Consider the following 25,237-nt stretch of genomic DNA (forward strand, 5'->3'; position numbering starts at 1 on the left):
TAGTTATGATTATGAGAAGCACTAAAAAATAGGCTTTGCTGTCCTAACTTGTGAGGTTTACTGTTTTTTGCCCTTTTTTATGACCGACAACTTTATCTTCTATCTAAATAGTATTTAATCAACGGAAAGATGCATAAACAGGTTCAAGTTTCCGTTTTGGAAGGTAAAATATGTTTATAGAAAATTGAAAAGAAAAAAAAAAAAAGGGTATGTTGAAGTGAAAGGAGTTAATGATTTCATCCTTAAAAATTTTGTTGGAATTTGCCATGTAAAACGTCAAATTTCATGCACAACTCAGGTCTGTCAATCATGAATTCTATGAACTAAAAAGACATCTTTAACCGTGATATAAAATAAAGATTTAAATCTCCATACTTTTAATGAAGAGATGTAAGTAATATTTTTCAACGTAAAATGTAAAAAAATATGAATTTACATTTTTTTACATCCACGAGAGGCAAAGAGTGGATCTAAATATTTCTTTAAAGTAGAATTTGGATTTAGATCCTTTAGGTAGTAAATAAGGATGTAAAATTAATTCTGAAATATCAATTTACATATAATTTTATACCTTCATTGGAGATGCTATAACAAGACTAGAATGTACAATCTCTTACTATTTAAGAGTGACGAACCCTCTATTGATCATTCACAATTTTCATATGACTCTTGACATACCCGAACAATGCCGTATTAGTGACTCTTGGCAGAGCAACATTTAGCACTGTCAAAATATGACTGATTTCATACAAGGCACTATGACGATTTCAAGTCAAAAGACCAATTTCACTACCGAACATTAGATATTAATTACTGACACTAAGATAATTATCAATGTGGAATCTCTTAGTGGATATCTTAGTGGATATCTTAGTGGATCTCCAATATTTTGTTTTATAACAAAATATTCACGCATTCATTTAAGTGTCACCACACTTTAGTTTGTAGAATCAACTACTTACTTTACAAGTAAGAAATACTATCCGTAATAACGACATTCGTATCTCGTTATTACTTATGATCATGGATTATTTAAAATCCAATCATATATAATTTGCATCTCACAATTACAAATCCTCGTAATTAACAAATTGTTGAAACTTGAATCTTCAGATTCTATTATTTAACATTATTTATCAGAATATTAATTTAAATAAATAATAGATCTTGTCAAAAATAAATGCATTAAACATATTAAAAGTATTTACAACTTAAATCGATTGGATTTAGGACATAACACTTACACTTGCACTCAAAAGAAGTTGAGAAGTGCAATTGTAAATTTTCCTTTGCTGAAAACCCACATGCAATCCTATCCATAATAATCCAAACTGTAAAAAATAAGAAGAATTCGAATTTTAATTAAAATAAAAATTATATATGATATCTCCCCATTTTTCGACTGCATCATTGTCTCATGATGGAAAAGATCGACTTCAAATCTTAACCTCTGTCATGGAGCCATTTTTTTCCATATTTCAAGCCAAAATTGGAAAGTAATAAACAGCATGTGGGTTCCACTGTAGCAGCATTATTGATTGCTCCCTTACCATTTACCAATCAATTATTGTGTATTGATGAAAAGATCATCGTGCCCCATAATTTTGGCTTTCAGGACATTTTTGAAATTTCAAAATAGTAAAAGAGATCAATTATTTTGTGTCAAATATTATGGCTAGAGCAGGACCCACCTACTGTTTATAACGTTACAATGTTGGCCAAAAATCTAGAGAAAAATGGCTCCCGGACAAGAGCTTAGATACATGTTTTGCCAAACTACCTTTATATTTGTAAGGAGAGGATAGTATTTGCATTGATTGATCTGTATTTGACGACCAAACTTTCAAGGAGTATAGGTCCCTAATAGTCTAAAGACAAGAGCCAAATGTCGTTTATGAAATGCCAATTTTTGTGCCCATTGCATGACCAAAGACTGAAGAGGGAAACATCATTAATCCTTTCAACCTAAAATCGTCAACAGTGTTAGCAACATTCAGAGTTGCTAAGTGGGCAATTATCAAAGTATTCGTTTCATTTATTTCATTTTTTTTTTTTTTGACATTAATAAAATTAAATGATTGTTGACCTCAAAGTTATCTCAAGTATTGGCATTATTAAGAAGCCCATAATTTAACTCGAATTATCCATTCCGTTCATCGTATATCTTGGTATTGGGTCCTCATAAAAATGGGACGACTTTGTAATTGTCATAACCTTAAAAAAATTGATTAACTTCGACTTCATTTCTAAAAATAGGCATGATATCGTATTTCTTAATCGAATTAGCAGTTGCATTGGAGCTGAATCATATTCTTCATTCAACCTACAATAAAACATAGATAAATGAATATCCATAAATTGATAATAACACTCAAATAATAAAATTTTAGTCTCGACTTAGGCCATACTATATTAATATTCTCTCTAAATACATAAGATAATAATCTATTTAAAATTTATTTTAAGCCCTTACGGAAAAATAATAGTAATTGGTTTAGTACCAAAAAGTTATGATATTAAGGAACTTTTTACTTGAAACCTTTTTGCTAGGCGTGCGCGCGCGCACGCAGATATATATATATATATATATATATATATATATATATATATAGAAATTAATAATTTAAGGTTATGATATTTGAAAGATTCTTATGAAGAAATAGTTGATAAACACAGCTATGATTTTTATTGTCCAAGTTTCATGACCAAACCAACTCACTTTCTCGATGACTAATCAGAAATGCAATTGTGTTCGAATATCAAACTTATGTAGTGGAAACGTGTAGAGGATTATTAAAACTCGATCTTTGTCACGGAATATTCAGAATTTGCATAATATATGGAGAAGACTGTCAATAATTATTTAGTCGTGCTTTTTGGCCAGGGTTAAATCCCGGCCAAAAAAGAGGGCGCTCATGTGGCACCTTCCTATTAGAGGGACGACTGTCGCTAGTCAAATAGGTTTTTCCATAATTTTATAAATGAAAATTTGACAAATATCCATTGAAAAGATATTTTGCTCCATTGCACTCTCAGTCCATCTTCTTATTACTGAATGATAATTAAGGGCCATTTGAAATAACTTTTACTTTTATTTTTGCATCTTGTAGAAGAGCTGTTAGAGGAAGTTATCTTAATTTTTATTTAAAAATTAATTTTAAAAGTATTTTCTATTTCAAAAGTGCTTTTTAAAGAAGTCGTATTGAATCAATTTTCTCTAAAAAATATTATAACTACCTAAAGCACTTTAATAAAATTAAACAAATGGATCCAAAATCAAAAGTACCTTTTGAATTTCAAATCTCCTTTTGGCTTTTAAAAATCATGCCAAACGGTTCAAACCAAAAATTAATTAAAAAAAAAAAAGTAAGTATAGCTATCACTTTCTAACCGACGTGTGGTAAACTATATTTCGCTGTTTTTACGTACAGGCATCAGCTAGTTATGATTGTGAGAAGCAATAAAAAATAGGCTTTGCTGTCCTAATTTATGAGGTTTACTGTTTTTGTCCTTATTTTTATGACCGACAACTTTATCTTCTATCTAAGTAGTATTTTATTAGAAAAGTCCTATATGTACAAAAAAAAATAGTGTTCTAGAGAACTTATAGATTACACACCGTTCATGAGTTGGTGGTTATATTTTTTCAATATAAAACTTATATGGGATCCACTTCACGTGAGTTTTTCTGTATTTCTTTAGTGGGAAGAATTTTTCATTTAATCATCGGAAAGGCGCATGAAACAAGTTCAAGTTTCCAATTTGGTTGGTAAAATATGTTTATGGAAAATGGGGGGGGGGGGGGGGGGGGGGGGGGGGGGGGGGGGGGGGGGGGGGGGGGGGGGGGGGGGGGGGGGGGGGGGGGGGGGGGGGGGGGGGGGGGGGGTGGGGGGGGGGGGGGGGGGGGGAAGGTATGTTGAAGTGAAAGGAGCTAATGATTTCATCCTTACATTGGAATTTGTTGTGTAAAACGTCACATTTCAACCGTGATATAAAATAAAAATTATTTTAAATGTACATTTTAATTTACATCATGGATGACATTCTTCATATGTGTCAAAATATGGCTAGCAATGTAAAGGGTGTTGAAAAAATCAAAGGCTATGATTGCTGCCACGTGAAAGGATGTCAAAGTTAATATAAAAGTAAATGTAAATGCAGCAAGCTTGATTTTTTTACATCCACAAGAGGCAAAAAATGAATTTAGATATTTCCTTGAAGCAGAATTTGGATTTAGATCCATTAGGTAGCAAATGAGGATGTAAAATTAATTTTGAATATATCAATTTACATCCAAATTTACACCTCCATTGGAGATGCTCTAATAACACCAGAATGCATACTCTTATTTTGAGTGTAGTTTTATCATTTTAGAGAAAAAAATAGAAAAGCAAAACAGAGAGCTATAGCAATAAGAGAATTTGAAGCGAACGGTCTCCAACTTTTTTCTTCATTGTGCAAATGATCATTAACATTTGTTTCTTAGCATAGACATTCCTAACCAAGGTGTTTTGATATGTAATAGATCATTTTTTTTATCACTTCAATTATTAGAGATCCAACAGTATTATTCATATTTAAGTTTATCATTTTATAAAAATAAAGAATATATAATTTGTAAATTTATTTTTCAATCAGTACTTTTATGTTAAATAAAATATAACTTGGTTCAATGTCATAAAATAATATACGTTATTTTCTATTTATTTATCTTAACTTTTATCCAAGTTTTCACATCACAAAGCAATCACATAGAGTTAAAGCGGGGAAGTTTTATTTTTTCTTTTGAAAAATTTAATCGACATAACTATATGTTAAATTAAGTACATATTAAATAAAAGTTACAAATTTAGCTGGTTTGACTGGGATAAACAATAAACAATAAACAATAGGCTTGGCTGTCCTAATTTATAAGGCTTACTTTTTTCTTTTTCGTTTTTTTTTTTTTTGTCCCTTTTTATGACCGACAACTTTACCTTCTTTCGATATAATATCTAATCAGCGAAAGACGCATGCATAAAACAAGTTCAAGTTTCCGTCTTGATTGGTAAAAGATGTTTATGGAAAATAGAAAGAAAAGTATGTTGAAGTGAAAGGAGTGAATGATTTCATCCTTACAAATTATGTTGGAATTTGTTATGCATGCGTTACCTTTTGAAAATTCGCAAGTGGACGAGATTGTGATCAAATCATATAATGATCACTTAAGTATTGAATTCATGAGGACTATACGTTTGATTGAGTTAAAACTATTAATACCCTTAGTCGAATAGCAATAAAGAGTTTTTGCAAATCTAAGTCTAAATTATCAATTAACTTGAAAGCAAAGTAAAAGTTTATTAAATTCGTGAGATGTATTGTTAAGATGTAGAATTTCCTTTACTAATCCATATTTAGTTTCAACAATTTGAATTGGCAATCCGAAATCATATTTGTTGGTGATGTTCCTATTTTAAGTAAAATGTTCTTCTCGATAGCAATTAAATATAATCCTACACCTGACCTTCTTATATCTCTATGAAAGATAAGAACGTGCAACAAAGTATTAAAAGAGTTATAACATCTATAAAACCATGTGAAACATAAATATATATCTCTATCATCTATTGAACCTCACAATGTTTATTACTACATGCTAATGATCCTACTGTATCTCTCGATGATAATAAAATCCACAAACAATTCAACTAATGACCGGTTAATTAAAAAACAAACTAAACTTTGATAAACATCCAAACATTCAAATAAATTAATATCAATCAAATCATTTAACAAAAAATTTCATAATAAGGGTTTATCTCATCCTAACAAAAAAAGGTAATTTAGCCAAGCATAATGTCGAAATCAAACAAATAAAATTGGAAAGATATCACCCAAAAATCGACGAAATGTGATTAATTCCACAATTATGTTGGTCGTTTACCGTTTCCCCTTTTTCTAGGGATGTAAACGAGCTGAGCCGACTTGCAAGTCGAAATTCTCGGCTCGAGTAAATCATAGCGGGCCTTTTTTGGGCCCAAGCTGAGCCAAAGCTAGATCAAAAAAATACGGCTCGACCGGAGCTTTTGGCTCGGGCTTTTTACAAGCCGAGCCAGGCCGGCTCGATTTTTTCAAAATTTTTTTTTGCCAATTTTTATATAATTTTTAATGACATTTTTTTTCACATGCCAATTGTTGTAGTGCAATTTGTTTAATGTAGAAGGCAAAGAAATTATGCATTCAATTAGAAACGGGGCTAATAATAGTGCACAGGTATTTTACATGAACATGTAAATTTAAAAATACAAACAGAATACCGATAAAAAAAAATACAAATAGAATAAACATAGATAAAGTATTTTCACAAAGAACAATTTAATTAAAATTCTGCCTACGTGTTTGGATGTCATTTACCTCCATTCAATGTTGTGCATTTAAATATTGACATCACAATGTATATTTTTAACTAAATATGTGAACATAATTTAATATAATTATTACAACTGTAAAATCACCAAATTATGTCAAAGATACATGCAAAACTTATATTTTGTAGCAACATCAGAATCATTATATTAATTTCTTGCCATTTTAAATGTTAAATAAATACCTAAAGTCTGTTTTACAGTTTTACACTTGGAATTACTTGATGAATATTAGAATATAGGTATACTAGTAAGATTTCGTATAATAAACTTGAACAGAGAAAGGAGATAATGATTTTTAATATGTTGGTCCTAAGAAAATCTATTGTCTTTTCTGATTTTTTTTTAAAATTCATTTTTAATCATATATTGACGGGATCAACTTCTAATCACATATTTAATATTTTATCAATTTTTAAAATGATTTATTAAAATTTTAATTGTTAACCAAACCAAATAGAAGTAAATTATATTATTAAAAATCTACTTCAATCAAGCTCTCTCAATATATTAAAATAGTTATAGTTGAATATTTTTTAAATGTTTAATCACATTACAAAACTTACATTTTTTTAAAGAATTTAAAAATTGCATAATTTATTATTTTTACAAATTACAAATTAAATAAAAGTACAACTTATAAAATTATGTAATTTATACGAATAACAAATTAAATAAAAGTTACAAATTACAACCCTCCTCTTTTTTGCGGGCTTGGGATCGGCTAAAATCAACGTAGGCGGAGTTAAAATTGTGCACGAATAAAATATTTCGTGTACAATTTTTCTTGAATCAAATAAATTTAAAAAATACATTTCTTAAAGAAAAATAATTAATTTAAAAACTTACAACATCCTATGTTTGGATATGCTACAACTCTTCGGCCATTATACTGTCAACATGTTCTTGAACACGTAATTCTGCACATTCTCAATCCTTCAAACATATTAAAACCTTCAATAAATTTTCTTTTAGTCTTGATCGTTCATCTGATAAAATTCGACCACCTAAATTGAATGCAGCCTCCGATGCTACCGTAGACACCGGAGGTGTTAGTAGACCACGTGCAATTTTTGATACAATTGAATATTGCCTTTCATTACATCTCCACCAATTTAAAAGACTAAATTCTTGTAATTCGTTTAGTTGCAACACACTACGAACATTTACGCATATATACCTAGCTAACTCAGAAGGAATTTCAAGATTTGTACCACCAATATTGATCGCTCTAAATGTTGATGAACTAGAACTAGAACTAAATGAAGGAATGCTTGCATTGCTATCTAAATAATTCCATAAATTTTCGAAATTTGTTGAAATATTTCTTAAAAAAGAACCTTGGGAAGTAGAACTACCCTGACCTACATTTTCAGCATAATAATCATATATTTCACATAAAAAAGATTCTATATGCACATGTGATAATTCTATATTCAAATAATTTGATATCCCCTTTATAGTGTCTTTTGTGCCAGTTAAATTAAGTCGATAATTCATTGCTGAAGCTAAAAGAAATAAAGAAGGCAACTCTTCTCAATATTTACAAAATTTTAACTCCATAGACCGGACTACATCAGCCAAAAGTGACAAATTCCTATATTTATGAAATGCTTGTTCCTATGTTTATGAAATGCTTTTTTATCCCTTTTTATGACCGACAACTTTATCTTCTTTCGATATAATATCTAATCAGCGAAAGACGCATGCATAAAACAAGTTCAAGTTTCCGTCTTGATTGGTAAAAGATGTTTATGGAAAATAGAAAGAAAAGTATGTTGAAGTGAAAGGAGCGAATGATTTCATCCTTACAAATTATGTTGGAATTTGTTATGCAAGCGTTACCTTTTGAAAATTCGCAAGTGGACAAGATTGTGATCAAATCATATAATGATCAATTAAGTGTCGAATTCACGAGAACTATACATTTGATTGAGTTAAAACTATTAATAACCTTAGTCGAATAGCAATAAAGAGTTTTTGCAAATCTAAGTCTAAATTATCAACTAACTTGAAAGCAAAGTAAAAGTTTATTAAATTCATGAGATGTACTGTTAAGATGTAGAATTTCCCTTACTATTCCATATTTATTTTCAACAATTTGAATTGACAATTCGAAATCATGTTTGTTTGTGATGTTCCTATTTTAATTAAAAGTTCTTCTCGATAACAATTAAATATGATCCTACACGTGACCTTTTTATATCTCTATGAAAGATACGAACGTGCAAGAAAGTATTAAAAAAGTTAGAACATCTATAAAACCATGTGAAACATAGATGTATATCTCTATCATCTATCGAATCTCACAATGTTTATTACTACATGCTAATGATCCTACTGTATCTCTCGATGATAATAAAATCCACAAACAATTCAACAAATGGGCGGTTAATTAAAAAACAAACTAAACTCTGATAAACATCCAAACATTCAAATAAATTAATATCAATCAAATCATTTAACAAAAAATTTCATAGTAAGGGTTTATCTCATCCTAACAAAAAAGTAATTTAGCCAAGCATAATGTCGAAATTAAACAAATAAAATTGGAAAGATATCATCCAAAAATCGACGAAATGTGATGAATTCCACAATTATTTAAACGAATAAAATTGGAAAGATATCACCCAAAAATCGACGAAATGTGATTAATTCCACAATTATATTGGTCGCTGACTATTTCCCCTTCTTCTAGGGATGTAAACGAGCCGAGCCGAGCCGAGCCGAGCCGGTTTGGGCTCGCCTCAAGTAAATCATAGCGGGGTTTTTTCAGGCCCGAGCTGAGCCGAGCCGAGCCGAGCCGGTTTTTTCAAAATTTTTTTTTACCAATTTTTATATAATTTTTAATGACATTTTTTTCACATGCCAATTGTTGTAGTGCAATTTGTTTAATGTAGAAGGCAAATAAATTATGCCTTCAATTAGAAACAGGGCTGATAATAGTGCACATGTATTTTACATGAACATGTAAATTTAAAAATACAAATAGAATACTGATAAAAAAAATACAAATAGAATAAACATAAATAAAGTATTTTCACAAAGAACAATTTAATTAAAATCCTACCTACGTGTTTGGATGTCATTTACCTCCATTCAATGTTGTGCATTTAAATATTGACATCATAGTATATATTTTTAACTAAATATGTGAACATAATTTAGTATAATTATTACAACTGTAAAATCACCAAATTATGTCAAAGATACATGCAAAACTTATATCAGAATCATTATATTAATTTCTTGCATTTTTTAATATTAGATAAATACCTAAAGTCTGTTACAGTTTTACACTCGGTATTACTTGATGAATATCAGAATATAGGTATACTAGTAAGATTTCGTATAATCAACTTGCACAGAGAAAGGAGAGAAGGATTTTTAATATGTTGGTCCTAAGAAAATCTATTGTCTTTTCTGATTTTTTAAAATTCATTTTTAATCATATATTGACGATCACATATTTAATATTTTATCAATTTTTAAAATGATTTACTAAAATTTTAATTGTTAACCAAACCAAATAGGAGTAAATTATATTATTAAAAATCTACTTCAATCAAGCTCTCTCAATATATTAAAATAGTTATAGTTGAATATTTTTTAAATGTTTAATCGCATTACAAAACGCATTTTTTTAAAGAATTTAAAAATTGCATCATTTATTATTTATATAAATTATAAATTAAATAAAAGTACATCTTACAAAATTATGTAATTTATACAAATAAAAAATTAAATAAAAGTTACAAATTACAACCCTCCTCCTTTTTTCGGGCTTGGAACCGGCTACAATCAACGTAAGCGGAGTTAAAATTGTGCACGAATAAGATATTTCGTGTACAATTTTCTTGTATCAAATAAATTTAAAAAATAAATTTCTTAAAGAAAAATAATTAATTTAAAAACTTACAACATCCTATGTTTGGATAAGCTGCAACTCTTCGACCATTATATCGTCAACATATTCTTGAACACGTAATTCCGCACATTCCCAATCCTTCAAGCATATCAAAACCTCGAATATATCTTCTTTTAGTTTTGATCGTTCATCTAATAAAATTCGACCACCTAAACTGAATACAGCCTCCGATACTACCGTAGACACCAGAGGTGTTAGTAAATCATGTGCAATTTTTGATACAATTGGATATTGCCTTTCGTTGCACCTCCACCAATTTAAAAGACTAAATTCTTGTAATTCGTTTGGTTACAACACACTACGAACGTCCACGCACATATACCTAGCTAACTCAGAAGGAATTTCAAGATTTGTACCACCAATATTGATCGTTCTAGATGTTGATGAACTAGAACTAGAACTAAATGAAGGAACACTTGTATTGCTATCTAAATAATTCCATAATTTTTTGGAATTCGTTGAAATATTTTTTGAAAAAGAACATTGGGAAGTAGAACTACCCTGACTTACCTTTTCAGCATAATAATTATACATTTCACACAGAAAAGATTCTATATGCACATGTGATAATTCTATATTCAAATAATCTGATATCCCCTTTACAGTGAAATTTGTGCCAGTTAAATTAAGTCGATGGTCCATTACCGAAGCTAAAAAAAAATAAAGAAGGCAACTCTTCCCAATATTTACAAAATTTTAACTCTATAGAGCGGACTATATCAGCAAAAAATGGCAAATTCCTATATTTATGAAATGCTTGTGAAATGTAGAAAAAATATTGTAAAACAAGAGAAGATGTAGGGTAATAAACACCGCACATTCCTTTGTAGCATCGAAAAAAGGTTGTAAGAATTTTTTCACGTAAAATGCAATCGTCCATTCCCAATCTTCCAAATTATGTTCAGGTCCGAGTGTATGCCTACCATTATAATATAGTGAAATCACTTTATCGTAATTTTCACACGAATGTAACATAAGATATGTAGAGTTCCACCTATGCGTTACACTAGTGGCAAATGATTTCTCCTGTAATTCATACTCTTCACACAAACTATTAAATACTTATTTTGTTGCTGGTGACACAGTAATAAAATTTATTGCTTGTCTAATTTTATCTAAAGATGAACTTATATGTACTAATCCAGCTTTTACAATCAAATTAATAATATGACATACACAACGTTGATGAAAAAATAAATTTCCAAATACGGGGTTAAGATCAATAATAAATCTTTCAATACCAACTTTGTTCACTGCAGCATTATCAAAAGTAAAATTTCGAACCATATCTTGTAAACCATATTCCTATATGATATCTTTTAAAATCATGTATATATTAGTGGCCTTATTGGAATATTCTACACATTTGAATGCAATGATTCTTTTGTGTAGAAGCCACAGATGATCAATATAATGAGTTGTAGCAGCAATATAACCTTTTCTATTACAACCGGTCCATAAATTAGAGGTAAATAATATAACACTATTAAAACTTTTTAGACCTTCAATAGTAACTTGTTTTCTTCTGTTATATAATTTTATACTATCCGAACGAAGAGTATTTCTAGAATAAGAAGAATACCTGGGTTGGAGATATTTCTGCACGAGTCGGGTAAAGTGTATTGAGTCTATCATCGTAAGCGGCATCTCTACTGCAGCAACGTATGCAGTCATTCTTTCACAAAATCTTTCCTGTGAATATACAAAGGTGGAAAGAGTAGAATCAGAACCGCCAAAAACTAGTTCGGTCTGTTTCGAGTCGAGATCGGTTGATTTCGCTTTGCAACTCCTTAATACATGTCTATTCAAATGTGTTGTGCTCGAACCGGGCTTCCAACTAAGTTCTTTGCCACTGTAATTGCAACATGCTTTCCAAATATCTACTCCATTTTGAACACCAATTTTTTTACTTGTCATATGTTGCCAATAATCCGATAATTCTTTTTTTGACATTTTTGTCTTAGGTACTTGAACTTCTTCCTCTTCAATATCCTCCAAATTAATTGGAACATTTTGACATGTATCGTAGTTAGATGGAGTACTCGAGCTATCGTCAAATTGATTAACTTCATCACTTGTAAAATCCATATAACTAGTATAATAAAAAATACTAAATATTAGACTGTAGAGTGAAAGAAATTGAATATATTAATTGTTACATGAGAAGTGAGAAAGAAGAAATTGAAACATGAATGATTGATTCTGAATCTATAATATAGAAATAATGCGAATTAAAATCGATAACAAAGTGATTTAAAACTTCAAAAATCACCCCGTATTTATAGACAAAAAACTCGCGTTATTTTTCAAATTTGAATTTCAAAATCTACGCCTCGTAAAAAATACGGCTATAGCTGCCCGACCGTAGAACCACATAGTAGATGATTTTAACTTTGATAAATTCAGCTGTAGTGGACTGTGGATGCAAATGTCAGCTGAAAGGAAATGTGGAGCTTGTCACTTAGGAGAATGTTGTGTCCTAACTGGTTCCTCTTTTTTCGTGCTCATTACTCTCCAACTAACCTGATTAAGGTCCCAATAATCTCTTGTTAACGAGATAGTAATAAGAAGGGCCAGATTTGGGATTTATTTTCCTTTTTGGTTTTCTTCCAAAACTTCCATGTCATTTTTGCTTTCAAAATTCCCCATCTGATTATGCCTATTAGGAATGTGTGTATTCTTTTCCATGTTTTAATGGAACTAATGCCATTCAATCTGTTAGTCCCGTTTGTAGAAATCAAAGGATGTCCAGCAGAATAATTAACGATCTTGATTCAGTAGTGTGGGAGCTGTTTAATTAGTTAATCAGTAACCAGTTGGTTTTATAGTTTAACATATTTCTGTTTAAAGTTAGTTGAGAGTTAACTATTGTGAAGAAAGGAAAAAAAACCAACTGGAGCGTGCTGGCTCTAATTGTAAAATAGGGCACTAATATCTTGCATAAATAGAGAGTGAAAGTTACAAAAGGGATTGGTACTTGTGCCTAACCTGCTGCCTGTTACTGCTGCATGACAGCAGGTATAACTGCCAAGCTATACCTGCTGCCTCTGATTTTTTTTTTAATTTTTTGGTTTTTTTCCCTTTAATTTAGCTAGGGCCGAGCCTTATTGTCACGGGCCAAAAATGGCCTGTGCATGAGCCAGCCCATGTGGCTTGGCGAGCCACACAGGCTTGCTCGAGCTCAGGTCGACCTCTTATTTTGAGGCTTGGCCCAAGCCTAGGCTCGGTTGCTACGAGCCACGAGCCGGGCAGGCTCGAGCTTTTCCCGAGCCGAGCCACGAGCCGCCCAAGCCATCGAGCCTTTTTGACACCCCGACCTTTTTCATTCTTTAGCCGGCTTCTGCATGTGTCTGTATTTATCTTTTCTCCAGCAGCTGTTGTCAATGTGTGTTTGTCTCTGCCTCATTTCCCCTTTTTTTCTTCAATCTCCCCAGCTGTCGTTTTGTGTGTATGTATATTCAATTCACTATCTAATTGTATGTATGTGTTTATGTCCAGTGGCGGATTTAAGGGTTAGCCGTCCTAGTTGGATTTGCTGGAGAGAATTTTTTTTTTTTTTGATAATAAATAAAAGTTTTAGGTTATATAAATGATAGTTCATTTTAATTTCAACCTCCTCTTTCGCTTAGTTGGTTAGAGCTTGCATTTTTATATTAGAAGTCTTGGGTTCGATTCCTTTCCGTCCATTTCATTGTGCAAAATTTTTATTTCTACAATATTTACCAAAATTAATTTCCCAAGGAAATGATTTGAAACTATAACTTCTAATTTCGATGATTGGAAGCTTAATCATCATGGTAACGGTTGAATTTTGAATCTAAATTTAACAAAAGAATATATGTTAAGATTCTCGATGAGTCGATGACTATTTTTTTTTGTTGGTTTTTGTCGTTTTAAATATTTTATGCTTTAATAATTTATAATATATTACTTATGTGTATTGAGTTTTAATTTATATGTTATTTGAGAATTTGAGAATTTATCTACTATGAATTGTGATATTCAAAATTAATTTGAGTATCATGAAATGTGAATATGTGATTTATAAAAATTGAAAATGAGAAATTGGGGAATTTATAATTTGTGATGAATTGGTGTTGAGAATTGGGAATTGAAACTTTAATTACATTTAATCTTTGATTAACGTTCAATTCTCATACTGATTATGGAATGATTTTTTCAATTGAATCTCAATCTAGTTCTTGTAGTGGTGTATCTAATCTCTCAACTACTTTTAGTTAAGCAAACGATTTGTTAAGCATTGATAACACAAAGAAGTTTTATATATTATGTAATTTATATTATTTCGGATTGTATTGAAATATAATATGATATAAATATCCGATTTTTACGTTTTAATGTATTTATATATAGATCGAAGAATTTTTAATATTATTTTATTTAATATTAATAAACAATATCGCTATACGGCTGTTGACTATCGACAGTCAATGGTCAACGATCAACAACCGCTCTAGCTGAGTCGAAGTCTTGGATTCATCCTTGTTTATGTCCTTCGCTACCTTTTTCTTCTCTGTATGCGTGTATTTTCTCCTTCAATTTGTCTGCACAATTCAACCATCGTTTTGTTGAATTTCCTAGGTGCATGTGTGTATGCGTATATATATAATTCTCACAGGCACCAACCTAAGGAAAGTGTAATCGTTGCCTAATACCTTTTATCCCCATTCCCGGTGCAATTGCGAAATCCCTATTTGATTAATTCCCTTTTCAATTTAATATTTCTCTTCAAGGTTTCCACTTCTCTAAATAATGCAATTTAATCCTTTAACCCATTCAATTGTACATCCCGTGTCTTCTTCAATTTAAGCCATTGAATTTCAAAGTGTAAAATTTGATCTCCAAACTTTCCATTCAATGCTTGATTTATCATTTGACTTTTTTCCTCATCCGATTGACCCTTAATGCTTACTCAACAACTTTAAGCCACCAAAATTAAAATGCCCAGATCTCATGTGTCAAAGTCAAGATTAAAACAAGCTTTTAAGCATTTAGCAGTATCATTTTGAATGCTTAATGCAAACATTCTATTTTTTTATCATAGGGATTTTGGCAATCAAATTTCCTCTTTAATCTCTTATTGAAAGATTATGATCTTTCAAATGAATATCATAGCCCCTCTCTATGAGTTGTCCCAAACTTAAAATGTTATTCTTCATATTGTGCACATAATAGACATTTGAGATAAAATTGATGCATAGCATTCTTTAAGTGGGTTAATATTTTACCATCGCCTTTCATTGATACCTTGGATTCATCTCCAAAAGTAATATTGCCACTCATCAAGCTCCACAAACATTTTTTTCTTCCGCACATATGGTTGTTTGCTCCTTTGTCCAAATACCAAATGTTCTTTTCTCCGTTATATTCACCTTTGTAAGCCAATAATAGTGCAGGATCCACTTCATTTTCCTGACTAGCATAGTGGGCTTTCTCCTCAAATTGATTAGTAACATTTCTACACTCTAGCCAAGTTTTTGAAAATTGTAATATTTTACTTGAGATTTGTCATACGTTGGCCTTTCATTTTGCCTCATATCTCTTTCTCTCCCACGACCTCTAGTAGAAAATGAGCTTTGGTTTCTTTCCTCCTTGTAGAATGCATTTCTTCCTCGATCTTGGCCACGTCATCTTCCTCATTGGCTTCTTCTATTGTCGAACATTCCTTCGCCCTTGTTCAAGGTGAGCTTTGTTCGAAGATCTTGCTCTAATTACCCTTCTTTCACCTTTTCTTTAGTCTTTTTCTCATGGGCTTGAAGAACTCATGAGTTAATAGACACTCATACTATCTAGATCTTTAGATTCCTCAATGGCTACAATTATGTAGTCAAATTTAGAATATAAAGACCTAAGTATCTTCTCAATTACTCGAGTGTCGTTCAATTTTTCTCCATTTCTCTTGAATTGGTTCACAATAGTCAATACTCTTGAAAGGTAATTAGAAATTGATTCTGATTCTTTCATATGTAAAGCTTTAAACTCACATCGAAGTGTTTGGAGTCAATCCTTTTTCATCTTCTTAACTCCTTTGTGGGAATTTTGCAAGATCTTCCATGCTTCCTTACTTATAGTAGCACAAATTACTTTCTTGAACATGATTTCATCTAAGGCTTGATAGATGAGGGTGAGTGCCTTCTTGTCTTTCTTCTTTGTATCCTTCAAACTATCCCTTTGTGCTAGGATAGAGTGACTTTGTCTTGTGGCTCTCTGTAGCCTTTCTTTACGATCTTTCATGCATCTTGCGACCCGAGCAATGCTTTCATCCTTATACTCCAATTGCCATAGTTATCCTTGCTGAGTTGGAGGACTTGAAAAGGAATTATTCAACTTGCCATTTTTCACAAGGACCTTAGGGCTCTGATACCAATTTGTTGCAGGAAAGAGAGGTTTATTAACTTGGATTGACTAAGACTTTTAGGAAGGAAACAATAATAGGAAGAAGTAAGTTAACAAAAAGAAACTTGTATTTCTCAACTTCAAAACTCATATACTTGGCTTGTTACATAATGGAAGAACTCTACCTCTTTATATGAGGTTTACATGAAATTTCTAGACCACACATTTTACTATAGACTCCTAGACCACATATTTACATGAAACTTTTGACCACATATTTCGACTAGATATTTTTCTAGAATACTCTAGATAAATTAGAGTTTGTTGTCTGTTTTGACCACATACTTAGCTTGTTGTCCGTTTCTTCGGTATGAAATTATAGTTCCTTCAAGAAAAATTTAATAACCAATCACTAACCATCTCATGATTGAACATCAAGCCCAATCCTCACCACAAATCCTTGCCCAAGTGTAGCTTTTAGATATTGCAAAAGATGATGAACAACATCTAAATGAGGTGTTTTGGTTCTTGCATAAATTGGCTTAGAATGTAAACCGGATAATTTGTATCTAGCCTTGCAATACAAAGTTAAATAAGTCGTCCCATTAGTCTCTTATTTTTAAATATATCTTCCATTGTGAGGAGGAGTTTGACATTTTCTTCCATAGGTGTCGGTAATAGTTATCTTTGTAAAAAGCGAATAATCAGCTTTAGATTGATGAAAACCATCTTGCTGAAATGCTGAACAAAAATTCTGAAAACAATATGGGAGGCTTGTTTAAGCCCATATAGTGACTTGTTGATTTGATATAAGTAGGTCTTTCCCTGTCGACAAAAGCTAGAGGCTGCTAAATATTGACTTCCTTGAGCAGATCAACATGGAGGATTGCATTCTGAACATCCATTTGATGGAGTGACCATTTTGGACAGCAGCTACTGTAAGTAAACAACGAAATGTGGTTAACTTTGCTATAGGAGTAAACGTTTCCTTGTAGTCAATCCCTTTCATGTTGAGTGAATCCTTTTATCATCAACTGAACTTTTTATCACTCAACTGTTCCATCGAAGTTATATTTAGTCTTGTACACCTATTTGTACCCAACTGGACTATGACTAGAAGTGAGAGGTGTAATCCTCCATTTATTATTTTGTTCAAGAGCAAGTAATTCTACAGCCATAGCTTCTTACCATTTTGGATCCAATGCAGCCTGGTCATAAGTTACAGGTTCCACAAGTGTGGTGATAGTACAAACAAAATTTCGAAACTTTGGTGAAAATTGTGTATAAGAAATATACCGATGTAAAGGGTGACACATTCCTAAAGAGGAAATAGATTGACTGGGAACAACTATGGCTGTATAGTAGAGATAAAAATTTTGAAGTTTGATACTAGGTTGCTTAATATGGTCAGAACAATAAGTAACAGGAGGTGTTGATGGCGCTGAAACGCTAGTTTTATGGTCATTTATAGGTTAATTTGAGGCATGCATTGGTGAAGGAGATAGTGTTGGTAAATCCAAAGAGCGGAATCAACTTGTGGGTTGGTTGTATCTATGGTGATTGGTTCTTCTGTAGTGTAAGGAAGAATGACTATATCATGTTGGTCTTCTTGTGGATTAGTGTTGAATGGGAATATAAGTTCATGAAATATAATATCTCGGGGAGAAAAGAATTTATTAGTTGCACGATCATAAACTCGATAACCTTTCTAACCTAGAGGGTAGCCAACAAATATGCGACGTCAGGATCTTTGATCAAATTTATGTGTTGGTAGGAGATTTGTGGCATAGCAAAGGCATTTGAAGATTTGAAGATCCTTAGATACAGGTAGTTTGTTGTGGAGAAGTTGGTATGGCGATTTATGAGAAATGAGATGTGTGGGTAAGTAATTGATTAAATTGTTACACCTCATTTCCTAATAGTCAAAAGTCTATATTATTTATTCAAAATCAAGGGTTTGACTAGTCAAAGTCATAGTCAAATAAGGACTTAAATGAAAAAAATGATTTTATTAGGGTTTATTGTATAATTTAAGATACTTAATGGTTTAAAATGGATAAAATTTAAAGTCAGGGGTTTATTTTTCTATTTTTGGGAAGTAAAAGACATTATTTCTAAGATATATTAATGTTGAAGGACTTAAATTGCTGAAGTTGGTGTTATGGAGGGCATGTGGCAATTATACAACAATTAACCCATTTTTTTAATATATCAATCCACCAAACAAATAGGAAAAATCTGGAAATCGGCAAAGAAGAAAAAGAAATCGGTAGAAAGAAAAAGGAAAGAAAAGAAGAAAGGGAATAAAGGAGAAGAAGAAGAAGAAGGAAGGAGGTAGTTTAGTGTTGATTTTCATTTTCCCTTCCCTTTATTCTCTTCAAGAAGTAGAGAAATTTTATTAGTTAAAATTTCAAATTTTGAAATGAATACTACTTGGAGTTCAAGTTATTGATTCTTTAATTCCTATCTACACTAAGGTAAGGATATATCTTTTTTTTTTTTTGGGCAAACCCTAGTTTTTAAATTTGATGATTGAGTATGGATTATTTGTGAAAAAGGATTACATTAATGGAATCATTCACTTATAAGAATGATTTTGGGGAACAATAGATATATTAATTGGTTGTAGTATGATTACTAGTTTTTCACTAGAATGAAAGGGATACATATTGTTATGATTGGAATGATGTTAAATTTGGATAAAGTACTCACATGTGAATGTTTTAGAAATTAAAATTAGCTCCAATTGATTAAAGGAAATATAGGAAAATTTCAGGAAATTTAGTTTAATTACTATATCATTAGAGATAAAAGTTTCTTGATTTTAATAGTGGTTAAATTAATTATTTTGCAACGTATTTCAGGTGGTGACGAAGAAATTGGAAAAGCTTACCGATCGGCCTAATCTGTAGCTCGTATTGAGTGAGTGGATATAAACTTATTTTCAGAAATTAGTATTTAATAAATTTATATTAAATCAGAAAATTTATTATTTTATGCAGTTGATTTGATAGCCTGATTTTCAGAATGAGATTGATTTATAAATAGTTATTTTTTTTAAAGCTAAATATAGTTCAGCTCATTTAAATTATTTGATTAGCATGTTATATGAGTATTAAATATTTTAGTATATTTAAAGTTATTTTAAAACCATCAAAAAGTACCCAGGTGACTTTACCTCAGTCTGCACTTGTGTGAATGTGTTTCCATAGTGTATAACTTCATATGGTTATTTTACCTGTTCTGTACTGGTGTGAATGTGTTTATATAGTGTATAACCAGTTATGGTGATTTTACATGCTCTGCACTATTATGAATGTGTTTCCACAGTGTATGACCAGATAGCTCTGCGCGCGTATGACCGAAATTTCAGAATTTCAGAATTACAGAATTGAATAGTTTTGCCATGTCTATCGGTGCTAACAGATACATGAGTATAGTTATTTCAGGTACCTTTTTGGTTTGATTTTTCAGTATTATACAGCTTAATAGATTTCAGAATACATGATTTAGCTTATTTAAGTTAAAGATTAAAGATCTTAGCTTAAAGCACTGTATAATGATATTTTATTATAAATTAGTTTTTAGAAAATTAGCATAAATGGAAAAAGTATATTTGTTTACAAAATTATCCACTCACTGAGTTACGAGCTCATATATTTCATCTTCGATTTTCTTATTAGACAGTAGCGCGTTGAGTCGCATCGGAGCCTGTTGAATTACCAAATTGAGCCACTCAGCTGTTATTCATATGTTTCTTTTTGTCAGTTTATACTATTCATAATTTTTGGAAGTAGATGCATCTTTTGTTAGTTTATATCATGGGCTCACTACATATTTTTGTATAAGTATTGCATTTAGAGTCCTCTGGTTTGTAAAGAAGTGTAAACTTCATCCCAACGCACTTTATTTTGTATATTTGTGTTTGGAAGGGCTAATGTACCCGATTTTAAATTATATGTATTGGTTTGAGAAAGTTGATAAATTTTTAGGTGATTTTAGTCCATATTTTTTAGGAAACTCTACCAAAATTTTTATAAAATTATGTCACAGTCAAAGCAAATCATAGTTGCCTTGGTAGTGGGTCCAGCATTTAGCTGGTATCCTTCAATAGCGCACGACACGTGTTGGATCCATTAAGGTGACTCGGGACGGGTCGTGTCATAAATAGTTGGCCGTTTGAGCAAATTCTTACAAAAATTTTAATGGTAAGTTTGTTATGAAAAGCCCTTCCACATTTAAAAGATGGAAATATTTCCTCTAAACCTCCATTTCGTTGGGGTGTCGAAGTACATGAACGATGGAAAATAATTTACTTAGTGTTGAAGTAATGTTTCATAGATAAAATTTTAGTACGATTGTCACTTCGAGCAGTTCTGATGCAATTCAATTGAGTTTCTACCAAGAAATAAAGGACTGCAATATCCCTTGTGTTTTTGATTTAAAATTCATGAGATTTTTCCAGGTATATCGAGTAAAACTATCAAAAATTGTTAAGAAATAACGAGCTCCATAATGAAATTTATTCGATTCGGTCCCCAAATATCACAATGTATCAAATCAATAGGTGCTTGGAAAGAAATTAAACTAGAAGAAAATGATAAACGAATTTGTTTGGCTAAAGGACAAATTTCACAATATAGGGTTAATTTTAGTGAAAGCTTGAAGAGGACTAGATGATGGATGCCCAAGATACTGGTGCCAAAGATTGGAATGCTTGCGGATGGTTTAGAACAAGGCTAGGTTTTGGTCTTGTACTAGGTAGTAGAGGGCATTATGTTACTTGCGCACGCCAATTGTCTTCCTAGTAGCAGTGTCATGCACAACACAAAAATCAGAAAAAAATGTTACTTTACACTTTAATGCTCCAGTTATTTTACTAACTCACACTAATTTAACTAGAAATTGTAGAACTTTGAGACTTCATCAAGTTTAATATGGGGTGTAATATGCAATGAGCCAATTGACTCAATATGTGTCTGGTCACCATTTGGCAAACTAATGGTAGTTGTCATAGGCAAACTTTTCTGGTCTAATAATTCAACTAAAGAAGTCGCTATTAACATGTATTAGTATTATTAGAAATTTATATATTGTATATAAATTTTTCATATATATATATATATATATATATTGTATCCTTAAATAACTTATAACTGCTATAAAGCAAGGTATGATACACGAGGAAATCATTCCACAAAATATTGTCATGGTATTAGAGCCATAATTTACTTACTCGTGCACGTGGCTTGGGTTTCCAGAAATCTGTTAATAGTTCATCGTAGTCGAGGGCGCTACTTGCGTTTAGATTTTTGTTCGTCGTGTTCATCTCAGTTGAAGGTCCTTGCTCATGTTTTCGGCACCACACAAAAAGATTTTATCCATAAGTTCAGGATCTTCTTCTTGTGGGTTGTCACTTACCGTAATGAGCTTTGTATTTTGAGGAGCTTCCTCACCTCAACGCATTTGCTTCGGCAGAAGAGATCTGAATGAACCTCAAACTAATTTCCTAGGCTTCATTGGAGGTGATTCCAATACATGAGTGACCTGGCTAATCTAGTAATTGACCAGAGAGCCTCGGTGGGTAGGCCACGTGGACAAGAGTCAATAGTTAATCACCAATTGCTACGTTTAAGCATAATATTAAGACCGACATGAGATACATTTGTCTCGCTCGTGAATAAGTGACATAGATTTTAATGAGAGATCGAGAAATACTCTTATAGTTTATGCAATCTTAATTGGATTCTTGGGAATTAATGCGTTTATATGCATATCAATTTGCATAGAGATATAGTCAGTTGGGGCATGTGAATATTGATAAGAGTGTTTTTACACATTCATTCGGTCCACAAAATATGACTAATTGTTGATAAAATTGGTTGAATATGACTTAATTCTATGCAATTTTATTTTGTAGGGCTATATTGATGGATATGATAGAACTCAAGAGAAAAGATGCAAAAAAGGGTAAAAACAAAAGAGAAAGGAAGTTTAAGGACATAGATGCCAATAGCTAAAAGATGATCAGGAAGTATAAACGAGAATGTGAAAGAGTTAAGAACAAATTCAATGAGGACTTGAATTATTGGGAGAAGAAAAAATGAGAGGGGATCTAAAAGAATCAAGAATTGAATTCAGAGATCAAAATGCAATAATTGGAAATTTTTATAACTAGGCGACAGCCCAGTTGTTTTGAGTGGGTGATTGCCCAACATCAAAAACAAATACAGAGGCTAAAACTTCGCCTAGCTCAATTACGGGAAAAATTCTAATTTTCTATTCTGACTGAAATTCTTAAGGAAACAAATCTACAGAGGTATTTTACAATCGGGCTGTCCCTAAGTATTCACGACTCATTCTAACATATTTCCAAGGATTTTGAGAGCAGAGAAAGAGGCAAAAAACACGAAGAACAACTCGAAGACGTAAAGATTCAAATCAACAATTAATTGGATGATGTCGCTTCTTCAAAATTCATTTTGTTTTCTTACTTTCTCCTTGCTAGGCTAGATTTTTATGCATTAGGAGATCGATAAACCTTGTGTTGTAATTTTTTAATTTATGGTTTTGTAATTTTGACATTAAAACACGTTATGCAATTGTTGAATAATTTATATACAATTAATTTCTTCCATGATTTTAAGCACGTAATTATGTGAGTGTCATGACTTATTTCATGCATTCGACAGAAAGGGAATAAGTTCGACAGGGTGTAAATCATTGTAGGGTCCGATAGGGGATAGAGATATACCTTAAAGCCTTGCGCGAATCTTTAAATGATCACAAAACTATATGCATTATTGTATATTTGCACCTGTCATAGGGATATAGGCTGGTGGTATATGGGAGTAGGTTCAACATTACACAAGAGAGATTGTTGGATAAATTTAGGAGCATTGATTCTTAAAAAATTCAATGTGTTGTCAAATTGTGAAACTAGGATTAAATGTGAGCATTGTTTGGGGATTCGTGATCCTAGTGCACTTTACATTCATTAATTACATCAATCTTGCATTCAAAATCAATTTTGCATTTTAGTTCATTCTATTCATACATATTTGCATATTTAGTTTAAGTGAGGGTTAATTTAAGTTAAAACAAATCAAGTTTGACAATTCGGTTTCGGTTAAGGTCGAGTTAGATAGAATTAAACTATTTAATCTCTGTGGGACGACATTCAAACTCTAATTTTTTACTTTACTTGTTGTGAATCATACAATTGCGAGTACAAAAGGAAAGAATAATTTCATGAACAAATATGACTACTTTGGCTCGAAATAGATCATTAGCTACAAGCGTTTAATTCAATTGTTAACACATATGAAAAATGGGCTAAATAATAATGAAGTAAATAATTGTGAATTGAACCACGTGAAATCGAAATTCATGGTGACTTAATCCCATATATCTTTACCAAGTCTTGACGCTTCAATGAATTTAGAAAGATTTAGTGTAAATTTAGTTTAACCTAATTTTATGGTACATTGTTTTACTGCCACCTTTATTTAAATTAAAGCTAGAATTAGGATAAAAATTGATATTAGGTAAATAGAGAAGGTGTCGAAGAACAGATACATAGTAGTAGACGAGAAGATAGAAAGATATGTGTTATTTCTTTTATTGATAATATATATCCCTCATTTGTTGATAACCTCTTTTCAAGCCGACACAGTCACACAGTTTGTAGTATCCCATATAAAATATATGTACCAGAGACATGTATTTCTTAATTTCATATTCTTATACAGGAGCTATTTTTAAATATTTTAATGACGACTAATTTCGTTTCAAAAGTCTGTTATGAGTAAAGTTTTAAACATGATTTTTTTAAAAAAATATTTTAATAAATAAATTATTGACCGTTTGCTCGTCAATCAAAAACAGTGTTGCCAATATTACATGCAAGGAGCCTAGATGAATTCCACATTATGCCCACATAATCTTAGATCAGAAGTAGAAAAAATGTTAGATAACATAGAAATTTACTGGATGTTAAAGTCAAACATATTTGACTTTGTAGAAAAATGATATAACTTCCTCACCCAATCCCCCAAGCATAGTTATAAAATAAAGTAAAATTTCCCACATGACCCACCAATTTCTACTCTAAGTACAAACAATGAAGAGAACCACAAAAACCCTAGGATGTTGCATGTTCATTAAAATTCTGCAAGCGGATGATATCATATACACATATAATAAAGTAGACCTAAGAGTTCATAATATCGCTCCCATGAGCATTGTATATGTGTTGGGAAAAAATGGGGAGGCAATTATGGCAAGATATGAACTATTGATCGCACAAATAATAACAGTATTAAAAACAAGAAGAAAGATTGGCAGAAGAACCAAGTAATTTTATTATTGACAACCACTGGAGAGGAAAATACAATATCAGCAATACATAAACTGGAAGAAGATTCAAATATATATAAAGACAATCCAAGCCCTAGAAGTAGTGTTGTAGATGAAATAGAATACCCAAAAATTTCTTTATCTTGATCTATTTAAATCCAACACAAAGTTCACCTCCCAATAGGGCCTT

General features: G+C 31.4%; 1 long non-coding RNA gene across 2 annotated transcripts; it reads left to right on the forward strand.

The window, feature by feature from the left end:
- The first annotated feature begins 18,995 nt into the window (after nt 1-18,995).
- Nucleotides 18,996-20,506, forward strand: LOC111365857. Of its 2 annotated transcripts, XR_002697513.1 has the most exons (4): nt 18,996-19,166; nt 19,554-19,611; nt 20,020-20,138; nt 20,373-20,506. It is a non-coding gene; the product is annotated as an uncharacterized LOC111365857 (long non-coding RNA). The 2 variants fall into 2 exon arrangements; XR_002697512.1 differs by having other exon boundaries at nt 20,020-20,506.
- Nucleotides 20,507-25,237: the final 4,731 nt, after the last annotated feature.

The sequence above is a fragment of the Olea europaea genome, chromosome 17 (assembly GCF_002742605.1).
Source record: "Olea europaea var. sylvestris chromosome 17, O_europaea_v1, whole genome shotgun sequence".
Taxonomy (NCBI): Eukaryota; Viridiplantae; Streptophyta; class Magnoliopsida; order Lamiales; family Oleaceae; genus Olea; species Olea europaea.